The sequence below is a fragment of the Amborella trichopoda genome, chromosome 4, assembly GCF_054954075.1.
Source record: "Amborella trichopoda isolate Santa Cruz 75 chromosome 4, AtrichopodaSantaCruz75HAP2 v2.0, whole genome shotgun sequence".
Taxonomy (NCBI): Eukaryota; Viridiplantae; Streptophyta; class Magnoliopsida; order Amborellales; family Amborellaceae; genus Amborella; species Amborella trichopoda.
Genome location: NC_142339.1, coordinates 42,245,217 through 42,267,799, shown reverse-complemented (window position 1 = coordinate 42,267,799; position 22,583 = coordinate 42,245,217). Strand labels below are relative to the sequence as shown.

The window sequence follows — 22,583 nt, the reverse complement described above, 5'->3', positions numbered from 1 at the left end:
TTTCGTCGTCTTGAGTTTTTGGCCAGAATCTTGAAATTCGGCAGCTGAAATTTATAGCAACTTTGACACCTACATGTGTGAAATCCAACTGCTCATCGTACGTGAGGTTCGGACCAGAGATATTCTCGGACCTTATGCACATAATGTAATTGGTTTCGTGTTGATCGGGTATGCGACCATCGTGATTTGGCAGCTCGAGCGAGGCGGGCTGCTCCTGAATTTTCTGCAACTTCCTTCATGGATCAGCAACTTCTCTCTAGTTTTTCTCCCTTCTCGGGCATCGTCACAGGGCATACCACCTATCGGAACACTTGTCTTAATGAGACGAACATGCTCACAAAATTTGAGAGCGATTCGACTTGGAACGAGTGACATATGGGCCTTGAAAGTGACTACCCATGACTGTAAAAGCAACCACTTTTAATGGTATTTTGAAGCAAGATGGGCACACGAGACTAGTATACGGTCTACCCCTTTTCGGTATTTTGCCCATAAAGTTTTCCTGGAGTGCCCGATTAAGCTGAAACTTGACCCATAGGGCTTTTCGATCGTGACGGATCTAATGGCGATGGTCCCATGGCTGTTTTATCCATCAAAAAGATAGTTCTAGTTACAGGGTCCATTTCAGGGTGCTAGAGGCCAATTTTACCGAAATTGTTTATGTGTGCACTGCTTTAAACGTGTCTGATCGTGATGAAACTTGGCAGGTGATCATTTAAAGTGTTGATGAATCTCTTGACCAATTATGGGGCAATTATGAGACTGTCAAAATTTCCTCTTATTTTGTAGGCTTTATTGACCTGCTTCCTCTTTATTCCTCATAAGGGACCAAGTTGCTGAAAAATGTGTTCAAACAGTTGCCCCTTCGAATGTTGTACTTCGAGATAAGTGAGAAGGACAACTTTCGAAAAATTTTCTTCGGCTATATTACATTTTTCTTCCTAGCCACAGGACCACGTGAATGCCGAGGAGATTCACGTAATGGTGTAACTAGGATGCTCAGACATAGGGATGCATTGTTCACGGGTCCGTCCGTGAAGACTTCAGGGGGAGAAGAGACTTTTTTGAGGGATCTTGTTGAAGTCCTCACCCTGGTCTGGACTGTTTATGATTCTGCCACTGAGGATTTTGTATGGACCTCATTAGTCAGAATCAGGACTGTCTGGCAATTGAGTACCATATCGAAGAGCATTGTTCCCAGTTGGTCTGGGTTTCTTCATGACAAAAGAGCCTTTGATCGGTGCTCATCTGCATTATAGTTTGAAATATGCCAATAGGTCATTGTGGACAATTTTAGTGAAAACACAAAATCGATGTATCAGATGTTACAAATTTCGACTGACCAAATGTATCCATTTTCTTCCAAAACACTGCCATTTGAATGGTACATAAGTAAGCTTCAATTCACATGTTGAGCACTTTTTGAAATCTCTTCTTGATTTTGAGTTATGGATTAAGTTTGACATACATGTCACTAGCATCACTGCACAACAGATTTCAGATTTAATGTCTATATTATTTTATACTCTGGAGGGGAAAAACAAGGTTCAATTGCTTTCAAACTACCCCTATTTGAAATATCGCTATGTCTAGCACAAATTTGATTTTGGAACTATCTTTAAATTCCAAGTGAATTGAAAGTTATGAACCTATTTATAACTAAGTGTCACGGCTTGAATTTTCAGTTGTAGCACACTATTATTGTTATTCTGTTACACCGACATCAAGGTTCTGTGACTCTGATAATGTTATTATGCGATATCGGTACCTCCACCATGTGTCTTTTATAATAATGATTACTGTAAAATGTGATATGAATACTGATATCTATCTGCTATGCAATGGGTCCTCCATTGGTAGTAGACCTTTTGTTTCTGTTATATGAATACTAATATCTGACTGTTATGCAATCGGTCGTCCATTGGTAGTAGACCTTCTATTTCTGTTATATGAATACTGATATCTGACTGCTACGCAATGGGTCCTCCATTAGTAGTAGACCTTCTCTTTCTGTTATATGAATACTGATATCTGACTGTTATGCAATGGGTCCTCTATTGGTAGTGGGGTATATTATAGCTCGACTCCTATGATAGGAGTGGATTCGAGATGTAACTATAATTTACTGGGAGGGTCACACCCCCCAAATTGTCATGAGCACTACGTATTGGGTCCTCCAATGGTAGTGTAAGCTAGAAGTCCCAACTTTCAGGGTTAGCTTGACCTGATCGATGTGACTTCTACTTCGGAAGTAACTTGTTATGTTCTGCTTATCTGAATTCGTCTGTTCTGCTTATTTGGATTCGGTATTTTGTATGAACATCTGACTGCATTTGTACTATTTACAAAGGTTGATGTCCTCTTGAGAATAATAAATGCTCTGTTAATTGAATCTTACCATCTTTACACAGCATTCATGTATACTCTGATGTGTGACCATACTCTGTGAGACAAATATGACTTCTGACGAACCATGGGCATATTATTATGCATTCACTGATAATAAAAAATGTAAGGGCAGTGATCTACTTACTGAGCTTATTACTCACTCCGCTTATTTCATCTGTGTAGAGCGTTAGTGCCTGATCGAGTGTGGCGAGCAACGGACTGGTGAAAGTAGGTGTTCAGAGTTCAAACCGGTTCAGGATTTCTTCTTGACTTTGTAGGTGTCTGGTAGCGTTGCCACGTGTTATTCTTTTTGATGTAATATTTTTTAGATGAATGTTAGGCTTGTAAGCCTCAAACATTATTGTAAAGCCTTTTGGAGATAAATGAAGTTAATGATTTTAATTTATTTAGTTTTCTATCGCTTGATGAATGAGTTTTATCTTCTTATCATGGTTTGCTTTGATTCCGTACTTTTAATACGTGTTGATGCCACTCCAACCAGAGTGACGTACGTGACCTCCTGTCGCGATCCCACAATCTGTCGCCCTCAGGTGGGCGTCAGGGGACGGGGTCATGACCGATGTGTGTGGACCACTTGAGCCCATCTCGCATGGAAAAAGTCGGTACTTTCTAAACCTTATTGAAAATTATAGTAGAAAAACATGGATTTATTTCCTTAAAGAAAAATCAGAAGTGTTTGAAGTGTTGAAGGAATTCAAAGCTTTCGTGGAGAAACAAAGTGGTTTCCAAATTAAAGTGATAAGATCGGATAGAGGTGGAGAATACAACTGTAATGCTTCCCAACATGGAGTTTGCCACCAAATGACCACATCCTACACACCACAACAAAATGGTGTGGCGGAAAGAAAAAGAAATGCCAAAGGAATTTTGGGTTGAGGCCGTTGCTTGTGCGGTATATTTGTTTAATAGGTGTCCCATAAAGGTATAAGACACCCGAAGAAGCTTGGAGCTCCTACAAGCCCAATTTAGAGCATTTAAGAATCTTTGGGTGTGTGACTTTTGCTAAAATTCTTGAAGATAAAAGGGCAAAGCTTGATGACAAAGGAGAAAATTGTGTATTCATTGGCTATGGAGAAATACAAAGGGTCACAAGTTGTACAATCCCATCACTAAAAAGGTATTCTTGAGTAGAGATGTGATCTTTGATGAAAATGGAGTAAGGGATTGAAAAAATAATCAAGAAAAGGAAACTTTTGAGGTTGATGAAGTGGACGATAAAGGACAAGTTGAGCATCAAGAAGGCTCTTTGAGTCCTATTCATGATGCTTCTTTCTAGTGACCAATCTACTTTAACTAGTAGTTCATCTCATTGGCCCATGAAAACAAAAAGCCTTCAAGAAATTTATTCGGTCACTCGTAGGCTTGATTTTGAAAATGAAGATCTTACATTGCTTTGTCTGTATGCAAATTTGGATTCTATTTATTTTGATGAAGCATGTAAAAGTAAAGTGTGGAAAAAGGCTATGGATGAAGAAATTGAAGCATTTGAGAGGAATGACACATGGGAGCTTACAATACTTCCTAAGGGCCACAAAGCAATTGGTGTGAAATGGATTTACAAGATAAAAGGAAATGCTAATGGGGATATCGAAAGGTATAAAGCAAGGTTGGTTGCTAAAGGGTACAAGCAAAGACTCGGAATTGACTATGATGAGGTATTTTCCCCAGTTGCCCATTTGAAACTATTCGATCAATCATTTTCCTTGCAACTCAAATGAAATGGAAATTTTTTCAAATGGATGTGAAATCTGTATTTTTTAATGGTGTTCTTGAAGAAAATGTGTATATTGAACAACCAATTGGTTATGTGAAAAAAGGGTAAGAACATAAAGGGTAAGAACATAAAGTTTACAAATTGAAAAAGGCTTTGTATGGTTTAAACAAGCACCTAGGGCATGGAATAGTAGAATTGATAAATATTTTCTTGAAAATGATTTTTCTAAGTGCCCATATGAACATGCCCCACACATAAACAAAAATGAAAATGCAGATATTTTGCTTGTTTGTTTATATGTTGATGACTTGATCTATACGGAAAATAATCCGAGCAAGTTTAAAGAATTCAAAGAATCCATGATTAAGGAGTTTGAAATGACTGACATTGAGCTCATGTCTTATTTTCTCGGCATTGAAGTTAAACAAATGGATGATGAAATTTTTATGTCCCAAAAATCTTATGCAAAAGAAATTCTCAAGAAATTTAAATTAGAGAATTGTAATCCGGTAAATACACCAATAGAAAGTGGTCTCAAATTGAGAAAAGAAGGCGATGGAGAAAGGGTTGATCCAACATTTTTCAAAAGTTTAGTGGGAAGCTTGCGTTACCTAACATGTACAAAACTAGATATTCTTTATGGAGTTGGTTTGGTAAGCAGGTACATGGAGACTCCAAATACCTCTCACTTGAAAGCGGCAAAAAGGATTATCTGGTATATCAAAGGCACATTTGACCATGGTTTATTCTATTCATGTTCTAATGTTGTGATCTTGTAGGTTTTGTTGATAGCGATTGGGCCGGAGACTTGGATGATAAGCAAAGCACTTCTGGGTATGTGTTCTACATGGGGAGTAGGACATTCACATGGTCATCGAAGAAACAATCGATCGTAACACTATCAACTTGTGAGGCAAAGTATGTAGCTGCCACATCAAGTACTTGTCATCCATTGTGGCTACAGAATCTTCTTAAAAAGTTTTTAAAGCCTCAAGAGACTCCCACCAAAATCCATGTAGCTAACAAGTTGGTAATTACATTGGCAAAGAACCTAGTGTTTCATGAGAGAAGCAACCACATTGATACACAGTTTCATTTCATTCAAGACCAAGTGAAAGAGAAGAAGGGTGAAGTGGTTTATACAAAGACACAAGATCAAGTTGTCGACATTTTTACAAAACCTCTCAAACATGAATTGTTTCAAAAATTGAAATTTATGTTAGGAGTAACCAAGTTGGAAAATCAAGCTTAAGGGGAGATGTTAAAAATAAGCTTGATTATGTTCAAGGGCATTTTGGGTATTAGATTTAAATTAGGGGCGTTTTGCGAAAATTATTTTAAGGGTAATTTTGGAATGATGTAAAAGAATTGTGTAGAGTTCCAAGGTCAGAATTTCAAGATTGAAAGAGAGGAATTCCAAGATTGAGAGAGAAGAGTCCCAAGATTGAGAGAGAGGAATCCAAACCATGCAATGCATGCAAATTTTGAATTGGGAATGAGTGAAGTCTAGAAATTTCTTGATTATTCTTGTAATTTCGTCCAAGGGTATAGGTTGTCTTTTATGAGAGGGAAAATATCAGTAGAATGGTGTAGAAAGAGTCTAGAAAGCTCCTAAGTGGTCTATATATATGCATGTACTATGTTTTTGCACAAGTAGAGTGAAGAAATTGTGTTGAATTGAGTTCTTTTGTGTACATAGTACAAATTCTAAAAGTAAGCCTTCTTCCTCCCTATTTTCTAACACTCTTTTGGAGGATTCCATCAAAGGCATAGCCGATGTTCATGGCCGTCCTGCAAAGCGATCCTCGACTGGGGCATGGAAATCAACCACTTACATTATTCGTAAGCTTCCTCTCTTTTCATTTCCTTCACATTCACATGTGTTCCTTCGTGTTGGTTTAACTGATCAAATGCTCTGTTTCTTGTGATTTACGTGGCATTCCCAAGTGTTTTCCCCTCTTGGTTTATTTAACGAATGAGTGGTTGATGTTAGATTTGTTGTTGTTGATGATGTTGTTCTTGAAGGTCCGGAGGTCTTAAAAATGATTGCATTCTACGGTGCCTCTGGCAATCTTATAACTTACCTCACAGATTATTTTCATGAAGACACTGCATCGGCCATGAAGAACGTGAACGTATGGACTGGGGTGGGCAACCTGCTCCCTCTACTCAGTGCTTACTTGGCTGACTCCTACTTGGGGAATTATCTTTCTTATCTACTCCCTAGTTTATTTTTTGGTGAGACTTCCTATCATATCTCAATCCTCCCTTCTTTGTAGTACTCTTCAATTACCTTGCAAGTTCACTTGCTCATATAAAGAGGAGATCGCGCATAAAAGTGGTGGGAGCAAATATATGCAAAAACCTGATATTTTGCTAAGTTTTGAATGCAAATTTCTCCGTAATTTTTTTCCCTTCTCTTTCATGGCTACCTACTGCTTCTTGTTCTTTCATTCTAAACAAGGAGGTGATTATGTTGGCGTAAGCTTTATCCATATTTTTGATGCATGTATCCACCTTGCCCGTTGTTAAAAGGAAAAAGAAAACTCTCTCCACTATCCTTAATTTCACTCACTGTCCTTAATTCTCTTTCTCTAGAAATTTCAGAGCTGCTTTGGTCACAAGGGAGCACCCAAAAGTGTTGTAAGGTCACCTTGAGAGAAGCTACTGTTAATTCTATTTCATGCCTCATTACGCTTAACTCTCTCTCTTTCTATATTGTTATTAATCTCTTGATGTTTCAAAATTTTCAGCAACATATTGGAATGCTTTTAATATATTTGAATTGTAGATTTAGTTATTCTTTACCTGCCCTAGTTAGAGCAATTAGTGAGTTCGTTCCATACTTCATATTTGCTTATTCGGTATGATTAATAGTTAAGATAAAGCATAAAATAGATGGTAACAGTTTGAAGATTTCATTTATTGATTTGATGAGCTCTTAGTTATAAATTATTGTTTATGCATCTTATGTGATTGGATTTATACATGTGAAGTTTTTGATAATATTTTCAAGTGAGATTCAAAGAGAGAATTTTATTTGATTTTGCTTTAATCCATATTAATATCCACTCTAAATCGATCATAACAGTTTCATTGATTCAACAATTGTTATGAGAACTTTAAACTATTTGGCTTTCTTTGTAAAATACAATCATGTGGGACTATTAATCGCAGGGGTTGCTTTTTCTCACTCTCGCATCAACGATTCCATCACTTCGCCCCTCAGATTGTGACTACAGCATCAAGAGCTCAGGCTCTTGTCCTAGGCCTTCACAATGACAAGTGGGATTCTTCTTCTTTGCTCTCTATCTGGTGGCAATCGGGCAAGGAGGGCAAAACCCATGCTTACAAGCCTTTGGATCAGAGCAATTCGACCAAGACAACAAAGAGGAGAGGAGGTGGAGGAGCTCCTACTTCAACTGGTGGTACTTTGGGATATGTGTCGGGGCATTGATTGGTTACTCGGTGGTGAGTTATGTCCAAGACAACATGGGGTGGGGGCTAGGGTTTGGAATCCCTACCATTCTCTTTGGGGCTGCCCTTTTAGACTTTTTGTTGGGGAGAAAGGGGTACAGGCTTCGTACTCTTGGTGGGAGCCCCTAAGGTAGAGGGGCTCAAGTATTTGTGGCTACAATTCGAAAATGGAACCTCTCATTGAAGAAAGGAGGAGGAGAGAGGGATCCTCTCTTCACAAAGTCTTCCAAAGATGGTGATGCCAAATTTGAGCCTCGCTCCATACTAACCAGTTCAGGTAGGCAACTACCCCAGCTGGACTCCTTCCTTTGCATATTCATCCCAACCTGAATGAATAAAAATTAAGAAAATTGCCCAAAAAAACTTGGTTTAGTATTGAAATTTAAAAATATTTCTCTATATTTTATATTTTACACTTGTTTCATTTTTTTTATAGTAGAAATTTTATTTTAAATTTATTTTTTATATTGGATTAATATCTAATTTTGTTTCTCCTTGGTTCTCATCATCAAATATATAAAAAATAATTTTAAAATAAATGAAATTATTAAAATACCCTTGAATATTGTAGGGGTATTTTGGTTATTTTTTATTTTTTACTTATTTTAAAAATATTTTTTATAGGTGTTTTAATGGGGAGAAATACATACATGCCAAATTAAGCTCAATATGTTATACAAAAAATAAATAAAATTGAAATACATTTTATGCTTTCAAAAATGAAACTAGAGTGTAAAATATGATATTTTAAAAACTATTGTTAAATTTCGAAAATAAAATAAAATTTTACTGTAAATTTTCTAAAAATTAAAAAATAAAAAAAGGCAAAGGCATTTACCATGGCAATAACCTTAGGCTAATAAAATAATCTCCTTGCTTCATTTTTGTGCCTGACGTACAAATTTACCCGACAATGACCTTTGGGTTAAAGGGGTTACTTCGAACTTTTGTTTGTTTCTATCTAGAAATAACGTGCCCTGATATGAAGCAAGAAACAACGTCGTACTATAAAAGTAAGGTTCACGTTAAAAATTCAAAGGTTATTTTGATGTAAAAAAAAAAAAACTATTCAATTTATTATAAAAAAAAGTAAAACACAAAAAAACTATTCAATTGATCATCTTGACCTCAAGACGTATGAACGTAAAAAAAAAAAACCTATTGTCTTAAAAATAATACATCTTATAACATATTATCCAAACTTTCAAGTGTTTATAGATATACTCCATTTGTAATATTAATGAAGCATAACTTTATAATGCAGAGTGAAAATAGATTTTTAAGGCATCATAGGAGTTTTCAATATCAAAACTATATTTTTCGATAAGGTTTAGAAGTATGTCTTCCTTTGATTGTTTAACGTTGATGCGTCATATAAACAAAACCCATTTAAATATGGAAAGAGTTTTTATATAACCGAGGTTCTAAACAATCAAATTAAAGTGCACCTCAAAAATTTCACTACAAGAGGTTGTTTTGATGCTCAAATATTCTCAAATTGATCATCATTATATTAAGATGCATGTACATAAAACAAAAATGGATTTCAAGTTTGAAAGTAGTACATCTTGTAACGCATTTTTTGACTGTCAATTGTCATGATTTTCAAGTTTTCATATATCTACTCGATCTGCACTATTTTTTTAAGTTTTAAATTTTTTATTAAAAAATAAAAATATATTTTAAAAATATCGCAAAGATTTTGAGTATTGAAATTACATTTCTCGTTACTATTTAAAGGCGTATTTTACTTTTATTGTTTAGAGCCTCGGCTCTATACAAACCGCACCCTTTAAACGAATGGCTTTACTTCTCTCTTTCCAAGAGTAGGATTCTACTTTACTCGAATCAAATTTTGAATTATATAATATACCTATAAAGGATTTTTTGGCATCTAATATTAGTAACCCACAATAGAGTTTTGCTTTTGTTTTTTTTTTTTTTTTCTTTTTTTTTTTTTTTTTATGTTTCTTTTTAATTGAGTGTTAGTAAACCACTCAATGTTTTATCAATTTTTGCAACCAAAAATACTTTGGACATTATTTAATTCAATTACCATGTGTTTCTAAAGACATACTAAACCCTCTCATTGATCATTTCGATTTCGAAATGTATGAATAAAAAAAAAAAAAAAAAAAGATTTTGAGTCCCAAAAATAGTGCATCTTGCAACATATTATCTACATGGTCCATTGCCAATATTTTTATATGTTCATAGATCTACTTGATTTTAACCTTTTTTTGGAGTTTAAAATTTTATAATTAGATATGAAAATTGATTTTGAAATAATCTTAAAAAAAATTTATACCAAAATTACATGTTATGATAAAATTTGGAGGTGCACCCTATTTGGATTGTTTAAGGTTGCAACCTTATAGAAACCACACCCTACAAAGAAATGTAGAAGTAGGCCAATAGAGTCTCTTAATATTGCAAATTGGTAAATAGGAACATGGATTGTCAAACAATAATTGTTGGTCAATTTGGTATCCTTGATTGATATTTAATGCACTCCATGGCTTTGGTTTATCCCAAGGTCTTAAAAATCACCAATTTCAGTTGAAATTGGCCGATATGGATCAAGAATCAATGGGCCAGTCCAGTTCCCGTTATATATCAGAAACCAATTAGTTCTTTAATGTATGAATGTATAAAAATGGACCTCCAGTCCTAAAAATAACCCATCTTATAACTCATTATCTGGACCTTCAAATGTTTATAGATTTGTTCCAATTGTACCTTTAATGAAGCTCAATTTATAATGACTGAAAACAGATTTTCGGCCATCATTGGAGTTTCCAAGAATCGTAACTATATCTTCTAACAAGGTTTAGAGGTATTTCTCCTTTGATTGTTTACGGTTGGTGCTTAGAGTTTCCAAAAAAAACAAACGGCTTTACTGCTCTCTTTCCAATAGTGGAATTTTATTTTACTCGAATATACATTTTGAGTTATATAATTGAACAGGTTTATATAGAGCCAAGGCTCTAAACAATCAAATTAAAGCCCAGCCCAAAAATTTCATTAGAAAAGGTTGTTTTAAAGCCCAAATATCCTCAAATTGATTATCTCGAAATCAAGATGTGTGGATATGAAGAACGAATCGATTTTAAGTTTTGAAAATAGTGCATAATGTACCGCATTTTTGGACCGTCAAATTTCTAGATTTTCAAGTTTTATAGATCCACTCAATTTACACCATTTTGAAGTTTTAAATTTTATAATTAAAAATATATATATTTTTTAAGGCTCTCACACCAAATTTCTCGACACTATTTGAAGGTGCACTTTACTTTGATTGTTTAGAACCTCGGCTGTATACAAACCACACCCTTATATAATATACCTAATGTTAGATAGGCCCCTAATATTAATAACATACTAAACAGTTTTTTTTTTTTTTTTAATGTTAATAACCCACTCAATGATTATCTAAGTTTTGCACTCAAATTTTTTTGGATATTATTTAATGCAATTACTATGTGTTTTGACATACATACTAAACTACCATTAGCAGTATTTGACTTTCTTATTAATATTGAACGGTAGTTTACTTTTTGCGTAATATTGAACAACTAGATAATGCTGCAGTTTAAACAAAAACAAACACACGCGCGCAGAGAAATGTAGAAATGGGGCCAATAGTGTCTCTTAATATTACAAATTGATAAATATGAGCATAGAATGTCAAACAAGAATTGTTGGTAAAATTGGCATCCATGATTGATATTTAATTTGGCATCCATGATTGATACTTAATTCACTCATCCGAACGCCTTAAAAATTGCCAATCCGGATTGAAATCGGCCATACTAGATCGGGGATAGGTAGGCGATTCCAATTCCCGGTATATATCAAGAACCGGCTGGCTCTCTGATAGAATCTGGCTAGTTCACCGACTGGCTCTCTAATAGAATCTGGCTAGTTCAAAAACCAGTCAATTTTGATATAATAATGAAAAGCCAGAATGGAATACTATTCAAAAAAAAAAAAAAACCAAAAAATCTCGATTTTTAAAAGAAGTTGTAATTGTTTGAATTTTTTTAACCGAATCCAGCTGATCCGGCCAATTCTCGGATCTAGAACGCTGACCCACTGATCCGACCCAAGTTTTCACATGGATAATTAGGGTCATCGTTCCGTCTTTTAAAACTTGGTTTATCTTGTGAGAGAAAACCTTTTACTGTATTTCTATTGATTAATCAAATTTCAATACAATTGTGTATTTATAGAGAGGGTACAACCAATACTTACTAAAACTATAAGATACAGTATATATACAGGTATATCATACAATTAGACACTGACAAATCTCAATATCCAGTTGCCGTATCTATTGTAGTTGTCATATCTGATCTGTTCACACTCCCCTTCAAACTCGAGATGATTTGAAAGGAATCATGGAGAGTTTGGAAACAAACTGTGAGAAAGAATGCGGGAGATGAGACTTAACGAATAAATCGGCGAGTTGTGTTGTGGTGGCCACATATGGTAAGGAAATTGTGCCAGCGAGATATTCTTGTCGGACATAGTGGCAATCAACTTCAATATGTTTCGTGTGCTCGAGGAATTTTGGATTTTTAGAAATATAAATGGCACTCTTGTTGTCACAATAAAGTGGAGTATAAGTTGAAATAGTGACACCCATGTCTGCAAGCAGCCAACGTAGCCAAACAATCTCGGTGGTGGTTTGTGCCATAGCCCGGTATTCAGCTTCCGTAGTTGATTAAGCAATGCGTTTTTGTTTCTTGTTTTTTCAAGAGATAAGAGAATCACTGAAAAAAATGCAGAATCCTGTGGTAGATTTGCGATTAGTCGGATTTCCTGCAAAATCGTAATCTGTATATGCCCGGAGCTCAAAACAGGTAGAAGAGGAGAAGAACAAGGTTTGGTATGGGTATCCCTGATATAACAAATGATGCGCAAAACAGCAGCGAGATGTACAAAATGTAGGGCACTCAAAACCTGACTAGCCATATATACTGTATAAGCAATAACAGGGCATGAAATGGTCAGGTATATCAGTTTCCCAACCAGTTGCCTATAAAAGGTTGGGTCAGGAAGAGCTTCTCCATCTGTAGCCAGAAATTTGACATTTACTTCAAGAGGGGCATCAACTTTCTTTGTATCATTACAGAGTCGAGCTTAAGATACAATCTCTGAAACATATTTTAGCTGTGACAACAGATAGCTACAAGGAGAATAGACAACTTCTAATCTAAGAAAATACAACAAGAAACCCAAATCTTTAATTTCAATGTGCTACTTAGCTTCTGTTTAATTTTATGAATTGTGCCCATATCATTACCAGAGATAATCAAATCATCCACATATAGTAACAAAAACCCTTCCTTCAGAAGTCTCTGATACAAAAAGCGCTGGGTCATGATGACTTTGTCAAAATCCAACCGAAAGAAATTCATTACGAAATTTCTCAAACCAAATACGGGTGCTTGTTTGAGTCGATATAAGGCCCATCAAAGTTTACGCACGCGTCTTTGTGAATCCACAACGCCATGAAGTAACTTCATATATACTTCCGCATCAAGATCACCATTGAAAAAAGCATTTTTGACGTCTAATTGATACATATGTCATTGCTGAACAGAAGCTACTGAGATTAGTGTACGAACTGTAGTCATAAATGAGCGACGGGAGCAAAAGTTTATGCAAAGTCGATGTCATATTGCTGATTGTAACCTTTTGCCACTAGGAAGGCCTTGTATCGTTCTAGACTGATATCTGCCTTGGTTTTATATTTTATATATCCATCGATAACCTACATCAGTTTTTCTTTCGAGAGATGTGTCAAATCCCAAGCATGCATACGATCGAGAGCATTCAACTCATCAATCATTGCTTGTTGCCACTCAGGTTGATTTTCAGCTTCTTTATAAGTCTGCGGAAAAAAAATTATCAAAAACAAGGAATGCTTGGTGCTGAGATAAGAAGGTTTCATAATCAACAAGTCGGGGAGGCCGTACAGATACCCGGGTGCTCCGTCTAAGAGCAGGGAGCGGTAGAGGATCAGTAGGTGCCAGGTTTTGATCAAGACTATTAGCATGATATGGTGGAGGGCCTTCCTAAACATCAGAAGGAGGAACACGAGTGAAGTGACCAGATGAATTAAGAACAGAATCAGATAAAGGGACCAAAAAAGAAAGGTAAGAGAGTGAGGGATTATTGTTATTGTCAAAGAATGGAATGTACTCAAAAAACACCACATGAAGGGATATCCAAAATCTTTTGATCACAGGGTCATAACACTTATATCCTTTTTGATGATTAAGGTAACCGATAAAACAATATTTGACCGTCTTTGTAGATAGCTTATCTCTCTTGGTTGGGGGTAACAAAACAAAACAAGTGCAGCCAAATACACAGAGGGAATAATCGCGTGATTGAGTAAATAATATTTGAAAAGGTGTTTCACCTGATAAAATGGAGGATGGCATGATGTTGATGAGAAAGATTGACGTACGAATAGCTTCTGCCCAAAATTCTTTTGGGACACATGTAGAAAAAAGAAGGGATCTTGTAGTTTTTAAGATATGACTATTTTTACATTCAGCAAAACCATTTTGTTTTGTTGTATAAGGATAGGTTTTGTGGTGTTGAATGTTATGTTTAGCCAAAAATTGTTGAAGCAACCCACTGACATAGTACCCCAAAAAATCTAAGCGTAGGGCTTTAATTTTAGTGGAAAATTAGCTTTCGACATTGGTTAGGTGCCTCGATCTCACCCTCCAGATCTGAATGATCTGGCGGCACGCATCTCGGGTTTCAAGGGAACCCGAGACTTGAGATCGTTCTCTCGAGAACTTTGCTCAAAAACAAAGGCAGGTGTACCAACCGATGAGAGAGGAATTTAAGGTGAATTCAAGACTTACTCGAGCTGGCTCACATGGGTACCCTCTTAGATCACAAAGAAAGCCCCCCAGTCATAGAACTGGTTCGGAATCGCCTCCCTTGGTCTCTAGTCTCATGTTTCTGCAATCACACACACATGGCAAATGTTACAAGACAAGTGGGTCAAGGGACTCCACCTTCCATTTGGGTGAACATACACAGATGTGCACATTCAAAAAGAAGAAGAGAAGGATGAAAGAATTAAGATTAGGATGAGAAAAATTTAACCAGGCGGTGAAACTGACACAGTGACTAAACTAGTAGGTAATTGACCCGATGTGGCATTAAAATGGGCTCGACTAGCTTGACACAATGGTTAGTCTGTCGTGATAATAAAGCGAGCACAATAACTCTGACCGACACAACGGCGTTATTGTTAGACGACATGACTACCATATAGTGCTAGTCTCAACCCCCCTTTTGATCAAACGAAAGAGTAAAAGAAAGAAAAGAGAACAGAAAGAGAGAGAGAAGAGAAGATGGAGAAGATAAATAAGAAAGGAAAAGAAAAGGAAGAGCGAGGTGAGAGAGAAATCAGTGAAAGAAGAAGAAGAGAAGAATAGAAAGAAAGGGAGAGAGAGATAGAAGAAGAAGAGCATGAGAGGAGATAGAGGTAAAAGAAAGAGGAAGAGAAAGAAGTGAGGGAAAAGCAAAGAGAACAAGTAAGAGACAGAAGGAAGAGGAAGGAAGATACAAACGGCAAGGAGATGAGGAGAGAGAAACTCAGACGGCGATGAGCTTCCACCTTCTGTAGGATAAAGAAGAGCAGAGGGAGAAGACAGGCAGCGATAGGCTTCCGCAAGCTGTGACAGAAGAAAGAGGAGAGAGAAAGAACACAGGCGACGATAGGCTTCCGCCAATTGTGATAGAAGGAAAAAGAGAGAAAAAGCACATGCGGCGATAGGCTTCCGTTGTCTGTGACAGAAAGGAGAGAAAACAGGCAATGTAGGCTGCCGCCGTCTGTGACGGAAGAAAAGGAGACAAAGCACAGACGACGATAGGCTTCTGCCGTCTGTGGCAGAAGAAAAGGAGAGAAAAAGAGCACAAGCGACGATTAGTTTCCGCCGTCTGTGACGGAAGAAAAAGGAAAGAGAACACAGGCAACAATATGCTTCCACCGACTGTGATAGAAGAGAAGAAAGAGAGAAGAAACACAGGCGATGATAGGTTTACGCCGGCTGTGAAAACGGAGAGGAGAAAGAAGAAGCACAAGCGGCGATAGGTTTACGTCAGCTGTGACAGAAGAGAGGAAAGGGAATTTTGACAGAGGTCCGACCTGCCACTCAAGCTATGGCCCGACACTGTTCATGTCTCAAAAGCAAGAAGATGTCGCACCAGACGATAGGTCCGCCATACATGAATAGAGAAAATAGAAGTACAGGGAAAGAGAAAAGTGATAAACCAGAGGATGAAGAGAGAGAGTGATAAAAATGAGGGAAGGAGAGGGAAAGAGAGATATAGAGAAAAGAGAGAGAGATAGAGACGACAAGAGAAAAGAAAGAAGATAAAGAAAGAGCTAAAGACGAGAGAGAAAATAGGAGAGAGAAAGAGAGATAGAGATGAGAGAAAAGAAGACAGAGAAAAAGAGATGAGAGAAAAGAAGACAGAGAAAGAGATAGAGATGAGATAAAAGAAGACAGAGAAAAAGAGATGAGAGAAAAGAAGAGAGAGAAAGAGAGATAGAGATGATCAAGAAAATAGGAGAGAGAAAGGTACCTTATCGAGGGGTACTGACCCTTTTTTTCTCTCTCTTATCTCTCTCCAAAACGCACCCATGAACTTAAGCAAGAATTAAAACTTTATTGATTAATCTCAAAAATGAACAAAGGGTCTTTTTACAATTAAGTTTAGCATGTTTACATAGAATTAAGCCCAAACATGGGTGTACACCCAAAAACTACCTAAATTGATGACAATTACAATTTAATTGATTTAAAAGAAATTCTAAAATTGGGTGCAAAATGACTATTTTGCCCCTGCATAACAATCTATGAAATTCCAAAACAGTCCCTACTGCTGCTCCAGAACTTGCGTGATCTTCCATGGATAATTTGGGGTTGCTCCGGCATTCGTTTAGTCGAAAGATGATTACTTTCTTGTAGGGCTCGGCATGGCGATCGATTTGATACCAACTTCGAGCCATAGATCGCATTTATGGGTCACGATCATGCGACTCGAAATTTGGATGAATCTTGAAAACTTCGAATTGATAGTATGATCTTTCCTTGATGTTTTTCTTTGATTTCTTCAATGAATCACACTAAGCATGTCGTCACGATTGCATGGCAACAAATACAACTCGATTTCATGTCCGAACGAAGATTTTGTCATCTTGAGTTTTTTGCCGGAATCTGAAAATCCAGCGGTTGGAATTTATAGCAGTTTCGATGCTTTCGTGTGTGAAATCCAACCGTTCATCGTACGTGGGGTTCGAACCAGAGATAGCCTCGAATCTTACGCACATAATGCAATTGGTTTCACGTCGATCGGGTATGCGAACGTCGTGATTCAGTTGCTCGAGCGAGGCATGCTGCTGCTGATTTTTCTATAACTTTCTTCATGGATCGGCAACTTCTCTTTAATTTTTCTCCCTGCTTGGGTATCCTCACGGTCGTGCCACATATCAAAACGCTCGTCTTGATGAGACGAACCCACTCACCAAATTTGAGAACGATCCGACTTAAAAAGAATGAGATACGGGCCTTTGAATTTGCTGCTCGTGACTATGCACATCAGCCTCCTTTAATGGAGATTGGTGTAGGGATGCCGCACGAGAATAGCGTCGGCCCAACCCTTTTTGGTCTTTTACCTATAACTTTGTTCTGAAATGCCCTATTAAGCCGAAACTTGACCTATAGGGGTTTTCGACAAAGTCGGATCCAATGGCGGTGGTCTCACAAGTGTTTGACAAACTGAGAATATAGCTCTAGTTACGAGGTCCATTTCAGGGTTCTAAAGGCCTATTTTTCCAAAATTGTTTCTTTGTCTACAGGGCCTTAGATACCTCGTATTGCGACGAAGCCTGACAGATGTCCTTTTGAAGTGCTTTAAAAATATTTTAACCCATTCTGAGGCAATTCTGAGACTGTCAGGAATTTCACTGTATGTTAAGGCTTTATTGACTTGCTTCCCCTTTATTCCACGTCACGGACCAAGGTGCTGAAAAATGTCTTCAAACAGCTTGCCGCACCGAATGTTGTGCTTCGAGAGAAGCGAGACGGACAACATTCGAAAAATTTCCTTAGGATTTATTACTTTGTTCTTCCTAGCTACAAGACTACGTGAACACCGAGGAGATTCACGCAATGCTGCAACTAGGATGCTCAGACGTTTGGATGCAATGTACAGGTCCATCCGTCGAGACTTTAGGTGGAGAAAAGACATTTTTAAGGGATCATGTCGAAGTCCTCACCCTCAAGGGACTAATTGTGATTCTGAAGTTGAGGATTTTGTATGGACCTTATTAGTCAGAATCAAGCCCATCCGACAGTCGAGTGCCGTGTTGAAGGGAATTTTTCCCATTTGGTCTGGGTTTCTTTGTTTTGGATAGACAGCAAAAGAGCCTTTGGTCGGCATTCGTCTGCGTTGTGCACCAGACATTCATTGGCGGGCAAGGTACCTCAGTTTATCGAGGTAATCGGCTTTGGGTATAACCCCTACCCACTATTAGCAGTTTCGCGTAACAGATCCAAAGTCATGGCAGACTTAGCTTTCTTGGGGCATCTTTGGTTTATCAGAATGACTTACTTGTTTGTTTGTTCTGGATGGTTTGCAGAAGGGCCTTTTGTAGACGTTCATCTGCGTTGGGCACCAAATATTCCTTGACGGGCAGGGTACCTCAGTTTATCGAGGTGACCGGCTTTGGGTATAAACCCTACCTACTATTGGCAGTTTCGCGTAACAAGGCCAAAGTCATGGTTGACTTAGCCTTCTTAAGGCGTCTCCGGCATCTTAGAGTGCGTTTTGTGGCCTCCTGAGAATGATGCTCTTCGTCATGAGACTTGTCTTGCTTTCTTGGCGAATCTTCTGCTCATCGAGTCCTTTTGTAAGTGGACTCAGGCTGTCGTAATCTTTTCCTTGAAGCTCGTATTTTTTAGTCCTGGTATTGTGACACCATGGATTTTTCTCTTTGAGTGTGGGTTGAAGCCACCTATTGAGGTGAGCGATGCATCAACCTGTTTATTGGTCATAACGCCCTTTGCGGGTTTTCACTTGCACTTAGGAACCGGTGCCGTAGAGACGATTTTCACCTTCTTTTATTTGGGGCTCTTTTACATATGACCTCGGCCATGTCCACCCTTATTTTTCCATTTTTACTCATGGTGCCCTTTTGGGGTTTTTACCATGCCCGAGTATATATTTTCACGGAGCTCTTTTGCTCATGGTTTCGTGACCATGCTCGTCTGTCATTTTTACTCATGACATTCCCTTGTCCAAGTATACACCATGCCCGTTATTTTATTTTTATTTTTTTGTGAAGGCGTGTTTAGGGTCATGCCTTCGGGACCTGTGCAAAGCCTTTTAACGTCATGCGGCCAGGACGTGCACTACAGTTTAAAGTCATACAGCTGGACCAAGGTGGTGATGAATGGCAGTTTTGTGGAGGCCACGGAGTGAATATGGTGGTGGTTTTAACTCACTTTTGGGGAGATGGTGCGAAGCTACCTATGAAAGGTGGATGATGTATGAATGGAAGGTGGAAAAGTGGTGACCCACTAGCTGACGACGAGTATGGATGGCGAGATGATTCGTCGTTTTATGAGCATAGGTAAGACTCACAAGGGAATAATGAAAGGTGATGAAGTAAATAGGCTTACTAGGGAGGTAACGAAGGTGGTGCGCACACACGAATGGGTCAGTTATGGAAGATGTGCGTGAAGATGCCGTAAAGGGGGTGTGCGCACGTTGTGGGGGCGAGTTTAAGGTCATACCTCCTGGACCTGTGCTAAGCAGTTTAATGTCATGCGGCCATGACGTGCACTATGGTTTAAGGTCATATAGCTTGGACCGTGGTTATGCAGTTTAGAGTCATGTAGCTTGGACCATGCATTTTTAAGGTCGTACAACTAGACCTCCATTATAGTTTAAGCTCATATAGTTTGGACCATGGTGTTGAGCCTTTTAACGTCATGCAACTAGGACGTAGATTATTGTTTAAGGTCATATAGTTTGGATCGTGGTGTTAAGCCTTTTAATGTCATTCAGCTAGGACGTAGACTATGGTTTAAGGTCATATAGTTTGAACTGGGGTTGTGTAGTTTAAAGTCTTGCAGCTAAGACCATGCAGTTTAAGGTCGTGCAACTAAACCTCCTCTATAGTTAAGGTCATATAGTTTGGACCATGTAGTTTGAGGTCGTGCACCTAGACAAAGGCTGTGCAGTTTAAGGTCATGCAGCGTGGACCATGGTTGTGGGTCGCCATGTAAATGAAGTTTCATGGGGGATACGTCTTGTAGACAGTAATCTGACTGCCTGGGGATAAAATGGTCAAGACCAGCACGGGGTTCAAATGGGAAGGCCGACTTCATTGGGGATTAAGGGACAAGTATGGCTCCCTTGAAGGTAAAAAATGGTACTAAATAGAGAACAAATTAATTGAAGATGACTCAACTCCGTGAGGATAGGACAGCTAGGTGTGAAACAGACCCACAGGGGGTTGCAGTGATAAGAATGACCCTGACTCCTTTGGGGATAAGGGACTACAACACGAGTATAACTCCTACTAGGGATGAGAAGTCATGACTTAGGTACCACTTTACTGGGGATAATAGGTCACGGTCAGGGTACAACGCCACTGGGGATAACAATAGTAAGACACGCACGGCTTTAGCATGGAGCGTGTGGCAATGAACATGCAAGGAAGTGAACCCTTAAGAACACAGTCGGCGTTGGGTACTGCCAACATATTTCTTGAACACTCAACCGACACTAAATATTTCAAAACGCAGCCGGTTTCAAAACACAGCCGGCGCTGAGGTAGGCCAACATTACTTTGCAGCCAGCACTGAGGTCGGCCAACGGTACTTCTTAAACACTCAGCTGGCGCTGGGTAGTTAAGAACGCAGTTGGTGCTGAGGACAACCATCATTACTTTTTGAACACTCAGTCGAGACTGGGTAGTTGAAAACACAACCGACATTGGGTAGTTGAATACACAGTCAGCATTGGGTAGTTGAAACCACAGTCAGCGCTAAGTGGTTGAGAACACAACCGACGCTGAGTGGTTGAGAACACAACCGGCGCTGGGTGCTGGCTAGAGTTCAAGCCTCTAGCCCAAGCCCAACCCTATCTTGGTCTTGAGTTTTCATGGTCGGAGGTAGATTGTATTCGAACCTCGGGTCAGAGCTCGACTCAATCCAGCCCACTGTCGTTTGACCTTCAAGGACGTGACTGGTATTCCTGAATTGTGGGGGACTCTTTAGGGAAGCTTCGGCTATATAAAGGGGGCAACCCCCATTTTCACTATTTCACGAAAGATAAAAAGACTTAAGGTAAAAATTGCTTTTAACAATGAGGGTGAGGTTTTTCGGTGAGAGCTTCGGTGAGCACACGGGGGATTCCAACAAGATTAACAGAAGTTTGCCAGCAAGCAAGGACAGGTTCCAGCTAAGAAAAAGATCGTCAATAGGGAAGACCGTGTTTTGCGGAGTTGTAAGAGTTTACAGTAGGAAGAAGCAGCTCACCGGGGAAACAGGGAACTCCGACTGTGGTTTTAAGGGTTCACGAGAAGGAAAGAAGGTGCAGCAGAGGGCTGCCCAGGGTCTTTCGCTGATGTTTTGCAGTTTTTCGGCAGGTGCGCAAAAGAGGTGAAGGTTTCCAATTGGGTTGGAGAAAGGTTGTAGAGGATTTTTGGCAGTGGAAGGGAGTTTCGGTGAGGACCCGAAGAGTCATGAGGAGACGGACCGTCGCTAGTGATGACGGTTACAGGGAAGATGAACGGACGTCACTAGAAAGGTGAACAACCCGAAATCCACACGTGTAAGGATGTGTGTCAGGCCAGGACATGGCGGCAGTTGTCAGGCAGCATAACAGGGCTCGAGGTGACACGTGTAGAATCTGTAGCACATGTGGGAGAATTGAACCCGAGCGGCAATTGTCCTTTGACAACGCAGTCGGCGTTAAACGTTAGCAAACACAACCGGAGCTAAGCATTGAGTGCACAACCTGCATTGGACCTCTTGAAGATACACCCGGCGTTGGGCCTTTGGAGACACAACTAGCGCTAGACATAGCAGCGCTGGTCTCATGTGACGATAATCCATGCCTTTGTCGCTCGTGGCTAGTAACATAATGCGTCTGGCTTTAGTCGTGTGCGACTATTACCTGCTCGATCCTCTAATGGACGGCGGTGAATCGTGTTCTGCTGTGATCGTGCTTGGCGATGATTGGGGTCAACGAAGGTCGGGAACCCATGGTAAGGCCTGGCTTATGATGCCTGTTGGAAGCCATGTCCTCTAGCACAACAATGAAGTCCATGTTGTTCTGTGGAAGGGTATCCAATGTGAATAGGGTATGCTCTCCATCATAGGCCAATTCCTTGCCAGAGAAGTCTGCTTTGTATGTCTGATATACTCGTCAGATGAATTGAAGCTGACTCGAAAATGGTTGGCTTCTTCTTTTAGCCTGTAACCATCCTCTTTGAGAACACCTGGCAGATGAATTGAAGCTGACTTGCAAGTGGTTTTGCGTCTTCTTCATAATGAGGGCGTTTCCATTTGGCCTGCAATCATCCTCTTATCCTCAGATGCAAGAGTGATGTGGATTTTGGTTTGTAATCGTCCTCTTATCCTCAGGTGCAAGAGATTTGTAACCTCCCTAATAATGGGCTTTTTGGCTTGTAACTCCTTGTAATGGAATAAAAAGAATTAAACCTCGTTTGAACTTTCTTGCTTATTTTTACTGTCTTTTTTTTTTTAACTCTTTGATGTTGCGCATCAAGACTTTTTTTAATATGCATTATGGGTAGTATTTCTTTAGGTATCGCCCATTAATAGGGGACATTGCCTCCTCTCCATTAGGATGTGCAAGTATGTAAGCTCTATTTGGCGAACCCTTTTGAATATAAAGGGACGTT

The 22,583-nt window shown here is 38.9% G+C and overlaps 1 long non-coding RNA gene across 1 annotated transcript; it reads left to right on the top strand.

The window, feature by feature from the left end:
- Positions 1 to 5,780: 5,780 nt before the first annotated feature.
- On the top strand, positions 5,781 to 8,293 carry LOC148782461 (uncharacterized). The gene is made up of 3 exons (XR_016053587.1): positions 5,781 to 5,965; positions 6,149 to 6,361; positions 7,301 to 8,293. It is a non-coding gene; the product is annotated as an uncharacterized LOC148782461 (long non-coding RNA).
- Positions 8,294 to 22,583: the final 14,290 nt, after the last annotated feature.